Source organism: Myotis brandtii, unplaced genomic scaffold (genome assembly GCF_000412655.1).
Source record: "Myotis brandtii unplaced genomic scaffold, ASM41265v1 scaffold604, whole genome shotgun sequence".
In the NCBI taxonomy this organism is placed as follows: domain Eukaryota; kingdom Metazoa; phylum Chordata; class Mammalia; order Chiroptera; family Vespertilionidae; genus Myotis; species Myotis brandtii.
The window spans coordinates 3,342,821-3,354,536 of NW_005370286.1; the positions used below are offsets into that span (position 1 = coordinate 3,342,821).

At 44.6% G+C, this 11,716-nt stretch overlaps 1 long non-coding RNA gene across 1 annotated transcript in view; it reads right to left on the reverse strand.

Moving 5' to 3' along the window:
• Positions 1-6,821: 6,821 nt before the first annotated feature.
• LOC102240064 overlaps positions 6,822-11,716 on the reverse strand; it is a 28,783-nt gene continuing 23,888 nt past the window's right edge. The window contains exons 4-6 of the long non-coding RNA XR_001364701.1: positions 11,097-11,236; positions 7,238-7,372; positions 6,822-6,897 (exon numbers count right to left, since the gene is read on the reverse strand). This is a non-coding gene — a long non-coding RNA (uncharacterized LOC102240064). The remainder of the gene's footprint in view (positions 6,898-7,237; positions 7,373-11,096; positions 11,237-11,716) is intronic.

The following is an 11,716-nucleotide window of genomic DNA, read 5'->3' on the forward strand; positions in this document are numbered from 1 at the left end:
TTCCTTTTGTTTCCTTTCCCCCCCCCCCCCCCCCATTTTTTCTTTTTACTCTTACTGGGTTGGAATTGAAACATTATTGTCCTAACTATTAGTTTCAAGGGAAAATTGTAATTGCTTCTAGACCCACTCACTGGCTTCAAGAGCGCTTTAACCTTTAACTTTCTCAGTACAAAAGGAGGCTTGCTGGGCGGCGAATCTAACAAGACCATCATTTATCGCTGGCAGAGTTCATTAGTCAATGGTAACAGTTTAATTATTAGCATTTTAATGCGTGCGCATTGAACTAGACAGAACAGCAAGCTTTGGGAGACAGAACAAGACTTCTGAAATGGAGCTGAATTAGCCTGCACAATTGCTTGTATTGTGGTGTGTTATTAAAACGAGATGATTAAAATGCAAGAAACAAATGGATCCTTGTATTTAGCCAACACACCAGCATTGGGCTTCGTGGTATTGAGGGAGGCTTTTTAAATTTTTTTTTAGCTTGAATTTAAAAATCTTTATTTCATTTTTCCTGCTCCAAATTTTGGGCTAAAATGATATCAAGGGGATATCCATTTTGATCTGCTTACTGTGATGGTGGCTTTAATAAAGAGAAGGAGACTCAAAGAAGGGAGCCTGCAAGTGGTCAGAGGGGCCCAGCCCGAGAGGCTACCGTATGGGCTCCAGGCCCTGGGTTCTGGCTGCAGGGGAGAGTCAGCTGGAGGGTTCTTTAAACGGCTCCACCCAGGAAATCTAACATTTCGACGGTCTGGAGTGGGTTTTTTTCGTTTTCTTAATTCTCCAGGCCATGCTGACAGGCCGTCAGGGCTGAAAACCGGGCTCCACCTCGCCCCGAGATGAGGTGGATCACTTACCCACATTTGTCAAATAAGAATAAGACTGGCCAACGGAGACAGTCTAGTCACAATAGCCCCAAAGTGGAAGCAATCCTAATGTCCGCCGACAAATGAATGAATACACAAAATGCAGTGTCTATACCCAATGGAATGGTATTCAGTCTTGAAAAGGAATGAAATTCTGATGCACATTACAATGTAGATGAACCTTGAAGACAGAATGCTTAAGTTAAAGGATCCAGGACCAAAAGGACAAATACCGTATGATTCCATTTACGTGAAGAACCTAGAACAGTACAATTCATAGAGACAGAAAGTAGATTCGAATTTACAAGGGTCTGTGGAGAAAAAAGATTGTGGGTTATTTTTAATGGATGTAGAGTTTGTGTTTGGGATGACGAAAACGTTCTGGAAATGGATAGCGATGATGATGGTAGTGTTGTGAATGCACTTAATGCCACTGAATTGTACACTTAAAAATTGTAACGATGGTAAATTTTATGTTACGAATATTTTACCAGAATAGAAAATGGAATCAAATCGTGTTATCAAATGAGATTATAAGCTTAAAATGATGTTCGAATTTAGGTGGTAGTAATGTTCTTTATTTGTTTTAATCATATTGTTTTCATAAGAGGCTACCCTACAGACAGCTGAGAAGGTTAATTAATAATGTCAAACCCAAATGAGTGTAATTAATGTCACTTAGCAAAGGCCTTCACTTGACTCAAAACATATTTTCTCTCTGGGGTAATTGTGGCCTGATTTGTCCAAACAGTTTCTCTTTTGACCGAGAGGAAGGAACTCTTAGAAAATCTGGAAAGAAATGGAAACGTCTTGCATTTTTCTCTCGAGACTAGACGTTCTTAATGTGGACTCACGCATTGTTGGTGGCACCCACATACTGGCCTCTTGGAAGTAAAAGTCTGCAAGCCCTACCATGGCCTCTCCTAGAACAGTCCTCAAAACGGACAAGGTGTAACAAGGAATAATTATAAGAGCCAACATTTGATGAATCTTTTATAAAAGCCAAGCTTCTGGTGTAGGTGACTGTTGAAAGTGGTTGGAAGCATGGAAGGACAGAGAAGAGGTAGGAGGCCTACCTTGGCCAGGCAAGAAGTAACTCAGAATCCCAAAGAATTTTTTCTGTTAGCTCTTTGCTTCTGATTCAAGCAGTATAATCCGACCCAGAGAGTCTGTGGGTTGGTGGGGATTTGGGCCTGACTCCAAGACTATGAAGATGTCACCTTGGTTCTGGGCTGACACCCAGACTGATAGGCAATGGAGATTCTGACAAACCTACCATCTGACATGTCTCCTCATCTTGGCTGAGAAGTCTCCCAACGCCCATGGAACTGAGTCCCACCTTGGTCATAATCATAGCTCAGTGATGCCCCCACCTCCATGGAACTTCCTGGAAAGCTCTCCAAGGCCCACTAGTTGCAGAGTGAACCTAATAGGCAGAGTTGGGATTCCAGCAGAGTACACTGGAGTCTCTCCACTTCACCGGTTCCTTAATTGACCTTCGAGTTTGGATTTCAGCCTAAAACATCACTTTAGGGAGCCTTTCCCGAGTGTGCCATGTGCCACCCACCAAGTTTAGGTGTCATTCCTCTCTTGTAAGATCCTGCTCTTCACCTGCACAACATCGCCCGCACCTGCAACCACTTGGTCAAGGTCAGCCTTCCCTGCTAAGGTATAAGAACCATGGAAACAGGGATGGTTTCTGGAGAATTCCCTGCTCTAATTCTAGGACCTAGGGTCCTAAATGGCTGGCAAACAGTATGTACTCAGTAAAAGAGAGTGAACTCAGCTTAGCTTCCAGCTCTGAGCATCTCTATCCGGAGGTGCAAATGGAGAAAAGAAAATAGAAAGAGGAACAGTTCTGATGCACAAAAACAAAAGAGGACCAATCTGAGGAATCAGAGAAAAATACTTTCCTGAGAAACTGGTAGTGCAGGAAGCAGGGAAATTTTTAGGAATTGTTTCATTTGTATTCTCCGCACCTGATATAAGAGCAAGTGATAACTTAAAAAGAACATCTGAGATCAGGAAATTCTACAAAGTGATGAGAAGTACAATTGCTGAGTTGAGAGCAACAAATAGTAGCTTGAAAACTTTTAAAACTGTAAATCAATGAAATACAAAATACGGTCAAGACATTTTCCCAGAAGAAAGAAATATGTTGAAAGTAGAGATTTTTTTAAAGGATTAAATAGATTAAGTTATTATTTGTTAGGAATGTCAATGTAAATAACAAAAAAGGATAGAAGATAAAATGATCTTAACAAGTAATAAAATCTTTGTAAAACTAAAAAAGAAAGAGAGAAAGGAAGGAAGGAAAGAAGGAAGGAGGAGAGGAAGGAAAGAAGGAAGAATGTCTTTCGATTTAAAGGGAAAATTCTACAATTCTACTCAAGAAAGGAAGACCTGTCTGTCCTCAGAATTCTCCTCAGCAGCACAAAGCAAAAAGATTGCATTGCACTGGCCATTGTTGGTGCCCCCTACGCCATGAAAAACGTGTAAGCAATAATATATACAACTTAAAGTACACAAATAATCCTAAGTATACACCTAAATTAATTTTCAAAAAGAAAACACCCATATAATCAGCACCTCATTAAGAACCTGAACCCCTGTCATGCCTGGACAGCTACTCTCTACCCCAAACAGGAACCACTATCCTGACTTCTAACACCATCGGTTAGTTTAGCCTATTTTAGAGCTTTAGATAGATGGACTCATTCATCATTTATGTCTGGCTTCTTTTGTTGAACATTGTGTATTTTGCATGTTGTTGTGGTTTGTTCATTCTCATTACCATATAGTATTCCGTTGTATAAATATACTGCACTTATTCCATTCTACCGCTGGTGGGCATTTCATTGATGAACATTAACTGCCTTTGGATGCACATATGTATGCATTTCTGCTGGGTGCATATTTACAAGTGGAAATGCTGCATCATGGGTAGACATATGTTTACATGTAATGGATACTGCCAAACCAATTTTTAAAGTGATTGTACCAATCTACATTCTTATATGAGGGTTCCAGTTGCTCCACTTCCTTCCAACATTTGGTATGTCTGTCTTTAATTTTAGTCATTCTGGCAAGTGTGTAGTGGTATCACAATGTGGTTTTAATTTGTATTTCTCTGATGACTAATGAAGTTGAGAACCTTTTTATATGCTTATCAGCAATTTGAATATCCTCTTTTTGAAGTGTCCATTCAAATTTTTCACTCATAGTACTCTTTTATCTTAATTACTATTTTTTTTATAACATCTTGATATCTGGTAGTATAAGTCCTTCATTTGTATTTCTTCTTTAAGATTGCTTTAGCTTTCTTGGCCCTTGAATTTCCATATAAATTTTAGAATCAGTTTTTTTCACTCCACAGGGGGAAAAGCTTGCTAGAATTTGTTTGTGATGGCATTTAATCAATAGATTGATTTTGGGATAATCAACATCATTACAATATAAAGTTCTTTCAATCCATGAACATAGTATATCTTTCCATTTTCTTAGGTCTTCTTTAATTTTTTCAATAAAGTATTGTGGGTTTCAGAGTAGAGGTCCTGTATCCCTTTTATTAGATTCATTCCTGGGTGTATGATGGTGGTTTTTTTTTAATGTGGTATTACCACAAAGATAAACAAATAGATCAATGGAGGTTCTAGACTATTCTGGAGTATTAGAAATGTTTTATATCTTAATATAGATGTTTACACAATCGTGTACAATTGTCAAAACTAATTTAAATATACTCTTAATTAATTCATTTCATTCATTTCCCCTATGTTTTTTTGCCACCACAAACAAATATGAAAAAGAAAATTATGTAAAAGATACGGTAGATCATTCAAAATAGAAGAAATCTACTACTAATAAAAATGTAAATGATCATAAAGTACAATAATTGTTGTCAAATTAGAAAATTTTTTCTCTTTTGATGATATTACTAGTATAATAACCATAAGGGCACAAGAAAGCATGGACTTTTATTACTACTAGTGGGAATATAAATTGGTATAACTGTACTGGAGGACAAGTTGGCAAACGACCTAAAAATGTACATATAAGTCACTTCCAGAAGTTTATTTTAAAGAACCTATCATGAATATAGCATTGATTTAGCCATTAGCGTGTTTACTGCAAAATTGTCTAGGATAATAAAATAATGAAATTTACTTAGTAATAGGGAATTAATAAAATAAACTATAATATGTAACAATGAAATAATCAACCACTAGAAATTATGACATAGAAAAGTTATGATATAGAAAAAATATTCTCAATGTAATATTCAGCAAAAGAAAGTAGTCTAAACATTGATCGCTCCAGAAGTTTCTAATTTCCATTTTTAAGTTTATAAATTGAAATACATACTGAGAAAAAAGATGAAAAGGATATGCAACTAAATGTCAGCAGGGACCACTTCTGTGTATTGCAGATATTTTCATTTCTTCCTCTTGTGCCTTCACTTTTTCAAAATGTTTAACGACGCGCACCGATGACTCCGGTACTAATAAAAAATAGTATTTGAAGAAATTACAAGAGGAGAATAGTACTTACAACCATATTCTAATGAGTATGAAACTGAAATTTCACATTTGGAAATCTCTGTGAATAAAGGTATTTTCTTGGCAAGAACGAAATTGACCAAAGAAAAATTATACATTCATATACATAAAAAAGTGCGCCAATGTTGTATTGAAATGGTGGGTGATTTCTTTTCCTTCTGAACATCCATCTTTAGTTTCCCAGCTTCCTCCACTACATATGTATTAATTTATAATTAGGAAAACAAAAAGGAAGCCGCCATAGTTTCCTGTGCTGTTGGACTATTGAACACAGAACCAGAAACAGAAACTCCCTCTCTCCCCAAACAAAAGCTCGGCCCCAGTGCCCACACTCCCTACCAGCCGCCCTTGCGTGGCATTCTCTCACATGCACTCCACAGCAGCCGTGAGGGAGGCATGACTCTCCCGATTTTTACAGGTGAGGACACTGGCCCACACAGGACGGCCACTCTCTCAGAGAGGCCCAGGTCACATCAGGGGGAGAGGAGGGATGCGAACCCAGGTCGGCCCACTCTCAGAGCCAAAGCCCTTCCCTCTACATGAAGACTTTTTACTATCATATCACAGCCACGACCACCAAAACGTCGTTACAAACTCTTACGCCCCAGGCAGCAGGGCCTCCTTCTGGATAAATACAATCTGTTTGGAACGTGTCCGCGTGAGTGAAAATGTTACTGAAATCAAAGCATTTTACCCCACTTTGCTCATTGCTGTTATGGTGCCCGCGATCTTTGTGGGATTTGTTTTTCATTCCCTGCTGTAAGCCAGCCGATGCTTTACAGCGACATTGCAATTGAAGGGAGAGAAACGGTTTTCCTAGAAAAAGCTCAGCAATGTGTTTCATCCTCCTTTCATATGGTTTTTGGGAAATTCTCTCCTCCTGGACCCCCTGTCCCCTGTCCCCAACTTCCACGAAGTGCAGACTTAATACTCTAGCTGCCATTTAAACACCCCCAATTGTTCAAAAAAAATTAAGTTGGCGGTTACCAAGTTTTGAAGCGTGGATTGCGTCCCCGCCAGCTCCACCTGAGACGCCACAAATCATTCCGGTACAGAGGCAGCCAAGTGCCCGCTCCGCAGTCCGGGATCAAGTCCGGGATCAAGTCCGGGATCAAGTCCGGGATCAAGTCCGGGATCAAGTCCGGGATCAAGTCCGGGATCAAGTCCGGGATCAAGTCCGGGATCAAGTCCGGGATCAAGTCCGGGATCAAGTCCGGGATCAAGTCCGGGATCAAGTCCGGGATCAAGTCCGGGATCAAGTCCGGGATCAAGTCCGGGATCAAGTCCGGGATCAAGTCCGGGATCAATTCCGGGACCCTGTTGCCTTGAAGGATGAGGATGGGTTGTAGGGAGAGACGGTCCAGGAACGGAGAGGTCAAGTCCGGGATCAATTCCGGGACCCTGTTGCCTTGAAGGATGAGGATGGGTTGTAGGGAGAGACGGTCCAGGAACGGAGAGGCCGGGCCAGAGCTCTGAGATCAAAACAAACTGCTTACCTTCACCTAGTCCAGTGATGGCGAACCTTTTGAGCTCAGCGTGTCAGCGTTTTGAAAACCCTAACTTAACTCTGGTGCCGTGTCACATATAGAAATTTTTTGATATTTGCAACCATAGTAAAACAAATACTTATATTTTTGATATTTATTTTATATATTTAAATGCCATTTAATAAAGAAAAATCAACCACAAAAATGAGTTCGCGTGTCACCTCTGACACGCGTGTCATAGGTTCGCCATCACTGAGTCCTAGTCACTCCCCAGACACGATGGTTTCCATGGGCACCAGATGCCCCTGGCCCTTGAGCAGCTTACCATCCAGGCCTGGCTTAGGGGAGGCAGATTTTAGGAAGTGAATGTCATTCTGCTTACGCCCATGGATCCTGGGAAAGTGTTGTTTCAAATGGTGCTCCCTGGAGCTCTAGGGATGCCTCAGAGGTGCCCTGGAGGCTGTGAAAGGGAGAGGGGGGAGCGTTGACGACTCTTCACCCCCCACCCCGCCCCACCCCTCACCTCAACCGCAGTAGCTCTGCCAGCTCTGTTTCATGTACTTGGATTCCCTATAGGTTTAATTTTGGCTCAAAGTGGCTTTCAAAAAGTTCGAAAAGAAGCCCTGCCTCACTCATGGATGGTGGGATGGCAAGCGAGGGCTCACTGCTCATCAGAACGTTGGAAGAGTCAACACATTTTCCATCTACAAGTGCCCAGGACCACCCTCCTTGGCCAAACTCCTCTTCTTAATAACGGGAGAAATCGCCGGGCAGAGCCAGGGAAGGCGCAAGCTCAGGGTCGCGGCCATGTCTCAGCAAGTGTCACTGCAGAACCTGGGAAGTTCATGGTGGCTACTCCATCCCACAAAACTCGGCCACGGGATTCCAGTAAGCAAATCACATTTCCAAAACGCATCGATGTAGTTCAGTCCTGTTTCTGTTCAAAACACAGGAATAGCCGAACCGGTTTGGCTCAGTGGATAGAGCGTCGTCCTGCGGACTCAGGGGTCCCAGGTTCGATTCCGGTCAAGGGCATGTACCTTGGTTGCGGGCACATCCCCGCTGGGGGGCGTGCAGGAAGCAGCTGATGGATCTCTCTCATCGATGTTTCTGGCTCTCTATCCCTCTCCCTTCTTCTCTGTAAAAAATCAATAAGATATATTTAAAAAACAACAACACAGGAATAAGTAGGGATAGCAACCTGCCAGCTAATATTATTATTGAATGTTGAAATTAATGCAAGGTCAACAGTTATGATCCACAGTTCTTATGGATGAGGAGACATGATTCTTTTTAAGGGAGATTATTTCCGGTGGATTATACCAATAAATCCAGAGACTAACTTTCCCTTCAGGACTGACTCATTCAGCTAGTTTACATTTACTGGGTGGGCTCACCCACCGGCCCCCTCCACTGACATCACACATGAGATCACTGGTTTTGTAAATTGAGAAGCTGAACCTCTTAGTTTTGCTTTTCTCATTCTTTGGGGTCACATCGATTATCCCAAGCTTTGCATTCTGTGTAACGTGTTGTCTGCAAGTAAGAAGTACCAACTTCACAGAGAGAAGCAAAGAGCCGAGGGAAAGAGAATGAAGTGTCTGTGCTTTGGGGCACGGAGTATCCCAGGTGCCATCTCATGAGGTTGCATAACCCTGTGGCTTCCTACTCCGTCACTCACGTGTGTGCTCAGTGAAATCCACACTGCATTTCAGCTCATTCTCACCACACCACAGCCCCTTAAAGCGGCTCCTGGCCTCACAGGTACGGAAGAGCCAAGAGCTACCGGGGCTCAGAGCTTGCCCTGGTTACAAGGGTCTTCGGTCAAATACATCAGCCACCTGCTGAGCGAGGCACTCCAAGTCCCCGGACAATACAGACCAAGCCCCTACCTTCGGTGACCTCAGTCTGGTGAACAGAGACAGTCAACGTTCAACAGACAAAAATCAACCAAAAACAAGCCAGACAACCACAGACTGTGTCATAAGCTGGGAAGAGAACAAGCCAAGAGAAGCTATGGATGGCAATTAGGATGGGAGAAGCAGGCGTGGTGCTTCCGGTGGGTGATCAGGAAGGCGTCTGGGAGGAGGTGACAATTCAGCTGAACCCGGAGGATGAGAAGCAGCTAGTGAGCCAAGGGCTGGGTGGACCCAGCAGGGGCTGGATTTGCACCAGGCAGTTGCGGAGGCCTCAAACCACCTCCTGTCTAGCCGCTCTGAGAGCCCTACAAGGTTGGCATCTTCCATCATCTCCCCCACCACCACCATACACACACACCCCTACACACACACTGGGGCTCAGAGAGGTTAAGTGATTTGATCATCACCACACAGCCAATAGCAGTGGAGCAAATGTTAATCCAAGAACATCTGGTCCAAACCTCCGCTCTTAGCATGGACCTCGTTTGATTCGACTCATTGATTTATCAGCTATCACCACTGGCAACTCCGTTAACTAGTGAGTTAAGTAGTTAGTTGTCTATTTACACGTTTTTATTCATACTCAGCCTCATTCCAAAGAGGGTTCGAAGCACCTGATTCTCTGTATTTGCCTGGACTGGTGACACAGAAATCCCACGGGGGTGTCTTCTCCAGTGCAGGCTCGGGCTTTTTAAGAAGCTCTCACAGACAAGACGTCCAAGGAGACGCTTAGAAACCTTCTCAGCTCTGTTGGCTGTTCGCCAGGGTGCGATCGTTCGGTCGGCAAAGGTTCTACAGACACCTGGAAGCTCAGGCCTCCCTTTACCAGGCCAAACACCAAGCAAACAGACCAAAACCCTCCCATGTGGTCAGGTGAGGAGCAAAGGCCCCCGGAGAGTAGAGTGGGGGGGGGGGGCGCCGTGAGCTCTGCCCCTCCCCCTGCCTCCCCTGCCATCATTCTGCTCACGGTGTCACCACAGCAGGGCAGCGTCTCTCACCCCACCCAGCCCTGACTTGCGCTGCGCAGCCCCGAAAGCGGGCCAGGGTGGCAGAAAAGGCTCTTTCTAACCCTCTGGCTCGCTTCCCAGCCTGCGGGTTGATGAAACCCATTGCAATGACCTCCCTGAAATGCAGGAAAATGGGTCACTCCCTGATTGCCAAGTCTGCCAAAAATAGGTACGTTACATCATGGCCACACAGGACCTGACTCCCTCAACCAGGTGTGCATTGGGGGGAGTTTCGAAGTAGCTCGCCAGCTGAAAAAAGAGGCTGCCATTCAGGGAGCCCTGATGGGCCCGGAATAACAGCCAGTGAGTGTGCCGGGCGCTGGGCCTACTCTCGGCCCTTCACTCACAGGAACTCAGTCCTCCTCACAGCAGCTCAACCGGGTGGGAGGCGGATGCTACGGGCACCCCTGGTTTACAGGGAAGGAAACCAAGGCCCAGAGAGCGTGCACCACCTGTCTGTGGTCCCAGCCAGAAGGGAGCAGGGCCTGGATTTTAGCCCCGCTGCTCACTCTGCTGGATCTTGTGCAATGAAACAGCTTCTCAAAGGCCTAAGAGAGGGTTTTCATGATGTGACTCAATCAGACCCTCCTATCTAGCTGCCATTATAGACCCACAAGGAAAGATGGACATGGCAGAGACGACCTTGCAGGTGGTTTTCAGATTCCAGTTTCACTCTGGTCACATGCAAAAGCAATAGAGAATAAAGAATTAAAAATAAAGAATAAAAGTGTGTGTGTGTGTGTGTGTGTGTGTGTGTGTGTGTGTGTGTTGGGGGTGGATATGGTAGCAGAGCTTAGAGATGTTAAAAGTCTTCCATGCGGGGGCCTGAATTAGCCTCTTCCCGTGACCTGTCAACCCCCTAGTTCTGATTGCCCGGTCATGTGCAGGACAGCTGGCCTCAGCTCCCCAAACCTCAGGTGACTGCGAGCCAGGTCTACCAGGAGACCGCTCGGGAGACGGCGCTGCACCCTGGGCATTGCCAGGGCCTCTGTGCCCTGGGCTCCCAACTGCCCAACTCTCAAAGGAAACGCCTCCTCCAGGCAGCCCCCTTGATTTGGGGTGGTGATGAGTACGTTCTGGGCTGAAGACAAAGTTTGCTTTTCTGCAGAGAGGCAGTTTCAAGAAATCACATTTCCCAGGTAGAGAGTAACCATCCCTGTAGTGACAGCGTTTTGTCTGTTTTTAGTTCTGCGAGAGAGATTACGGGAGAGACTAAGGCTCCTTCCTCGCCCTCCATCCCTGCCCCAGGCAAACTCACTGTCTCCAGCGGTGGGAGAAAACAAGCCACACAGGTTCCCGGGGACACGCGTGTGAACATCAGCTTCGAGTCCTGGTGAAGAGCCGTGGACGCCTGGGTGCCCATCTCCCCGGGGGGCCTGAGGGGCAGTCTGCTCAGCGCTGCCCGATAGAAATGGAACATGAGTTCATCTTACATTTTCTAATAACCATAGTTTAAAAAAATAAGTAAGTGAAAAGGAACAGGTGAAATGAATTTAATACATTACTTAACCTAATATATCCAAAATGTTATCCCCTCAACATGGAATCAACATGAAAATTATTGAGATGTTTACATCCTTTTTGATATACTAAGTTTCGGTGTATTTCACACTCACAGTTCATCTGAATTTCGACGCAACCACCTTTCAAAGGCTCGGCAGCCGCATGTGGCCGTGGCCACCCTCCAGGACCACAGAGGTCTAGGTCACTGCTCATCTGGATGATCAGGAACCTTCTTCAGCATCCCCCGCCCGCCCCCCAGGAATCAGCCAGCTCCCTGCTCCTCGAGCGAGGTCACTGGCTTCTCCGTGTCACCTGGAGCTCCTGGAAATGCAGACTCTTAGGCCCCACCCAGGACCTATTCAGATCAGGATCTGA